This window comes from Olea europaea, chromosome 15, assembly GCF_002742605.1.
Source record: "Olea europaea var. sylvestris chromosome 15, O_europaea_v1, whole genome shotgun sequence".
Classification (NCBI taxonomy): Eukaryota; Viridiplantae; Streptophyta; class Magnoliopsida; order Lamiales; family Oleaceae; genus Olea; species Olea europaea.
The window spans coordinates 28,180,327-28,183,139 of NC_036251.1; positions in this window are offsets into that span (position 1 = coordinate 28,180,327).

A 2,813-nucleotide genomic window follows, 5' to 3' on the forward strand; every position below is an offset into this window, starting at 1 on the left:
AGTTAGTTGTAGCTAGCAATTGACCACTAATTCTATAAATAGAATCAATGTACAAACGTCAATGAGTTCTACAGAATACAAGAGAAGAGAGTCTGATTCTCTCTACATTTTTCCATTCTTTTACCTCTTTTTTTAGCTCTTTTTTGATACCACGTGGTGTTGATGTCTAATGAATAAATAGTCAAGTTAAAAATTAATCTCCAAGGTCCAGTATTTTTGCCTACGGCCTATTTGTCTTTTATTAATATTAAAATAAAAATAATAAAATAGAGTAAAAGAGAAAGAAATTTTAATAATTTAAAAATAGAAATATAAGCAAATATATTGTTGAGTCATGATGTCTAACAGAACTTCTGCCTAAATCTCTCTCTAGGCATTGTCCTTTTTTTTGTTAGCCCGTTATTCTAACCTATAAATGCCGAGTGGGGCATGGAAGGTTTTGATCATTTTGTCAACTTGATGGGATCCGTGTCAACTTATATTTTAGAAGCTTTCATAAATACCGTCTATTTTTGCTTATGTGGCAAACTTTTAAGCAATTCAAGACTTGCATTAGAGATGTTATGCATTTAGTGGATTGCAACTGACAAGCAAATAGATGTATTTTCCATCCACGTAACATCGATGTCCATTGAATAGATGACGAAGCTTAAAATTTGTTTCCAGTAAATTTCTTCTACAACCCAATATTGCTGTTTAGGTGGCATTCATTTTCTAATACAAAATACTTCACAATTGCATATAATGGTAATCCGAACGGCGACAACAAGGTATTCCTAGTCCCTCCACCCACCTACTCTCTTAATTCGCCACCATCTGCATTTCTTCCATTGTCTACCACGGTACCACCTAGGGACGGAAATATAGTGCAGCCTTGGGCTTTAGCCCATGGCTGCGCCCAAGCCCATTAGCTATGTACGAAATAAAAAAAAAAAAAAAAAAAAAAAAAAAAAAACAAAACAAAACAAAAAGATGTCATCCTTTGGCCCCGTCTCGACTGCCACGGTTTCCAATCCTCAATCTGACGAAGCCGATAATCTTGCAATGTCTACATACAATTATGGATAAGAACATCAGTAGCTCACGTAAAATTAACAAGAAAAAAATTCATTATAGAAAAAGAACCAAGAAAGTTAAACTCATTAGAGCATCTCCAAACAAATTTTTTATTTATAAAGAGTATTTTACGCTTTATAGAGAGCATTTTTAAATTTAGAAAGTTAAAATTTTTTGCACTCCAACAATGCTATCTATTTTGATTCTTCATTTTGCTTTTCTCAAAAAAATTTATTAATTTCTTCTCCTAGTTTATTTAATATAATTTTTTATATGTCAATAGTCAGTCAATTTAAATATGATTTGGATAGTGTACGAAGTACATATTGAAACATGTGGCTTTTTAAATACAATCATTGTTCAATAAGAATAGAGAGTAAGTTTGGTTTTCTAATTTTGAAGAGTCAAACTCGCTTTCTATTTTAAAAAATTAAAATAGAGAGTATATTGAATTAGATTTTTAAACATTAGCTCTTTAAAATAAAGAGCATATTTTTATTTAAAGAGTCTACTAGAGATACCCAATGTTCTAAAAGGCGCGCCTTGGTGGTGCAAACGCCAAGCCAAGTGACTTGATCGTTGACCGCTAATGCACGCCTAGGAGTGATTAGGCGCGCATTATCATCTTTGTTTTAAAAAAAATTACAATTCTTTTAAGTTAAAATTTAAAGGCTGATTTCTTTACTTCGTCAACCCTAAATTCAAAACAGTTGCTTGAAGCTTTGAACAAAAGAAAACTCTAAAAAATTCCTATTTATTTACTATTTAGTATTTACATTTAAAACTAATCTCTTTTTTTTTTTTGGAGAACTTTGAAAAAATGTGTAAAGTTCCTATAAATCTATAAATCTGTTTTGGATATTTGGTAGGTATTATTTTTAATTATTAAATAATTTTTTGTTTGATTAAAAATTAAAATAATATAAAAATAAGAAACGCATTTTTACGCATATGAGAGCCTAGCCCATATCTTGGCCTCCACGCATCATCATGCATTTCGTCTTTTAGAACACTGCTTATGCCCCAATGGCTTCCATCATTGAAGAAAGTAAACTACAATTTTTTCGTTATCTAATTTTTATATTGCTGTTTAAGCACCATTAAGATGAGATTTTGGGGAAAAATATAATTTGAAGTCGAAAATAAGTTAAAAAAAAAAATACATTTTCAGAAAAATCGAGCCCAGACATGATGATTATTTCTAATAGGCGAGATGGATCTTGAAATGGGAGTCATGGCTGAGCCCTAATTGTCGTCATCTCCATCTTAACGCTGGTAACATCAAACTCTACGTCATTGTTGGATAAATGCTTTAATTTTTTTTATTTTTATTTTTTGTGAACAAGGATCAAAGACAGTGTTGTGTTTTGGCATAAATGATGGTTGTGTGCTTGAATGAGGGTGAGTCCAAATATGGGACGATGGGTTTAAAAGGATTGAAGAAACTATTTGCATAAAATAGATATAAAGAGATAGATGTAGAACTGACGCAGATGAAGCTTGAAAACATCAAAATAAAGTAACATAATGATCAAGATTTAAAAACTTTTGATACTGTTACGTGCTGTCATACTTGGTCAATCTACGTGGGCCTATGGCCCACTCAATCTGAACCACTTGGCGCTCCAATCGAGGTGGTTTGTATATCCGAGACCATACGTCGAGGCCTGTGAAGATAGCCGAAACCCTAAAGCGGACATGAGTAGCAGAAGTCCCGAATCCGAAGCTGAAACAGAAGCCCCCGAACCATGAAGAAA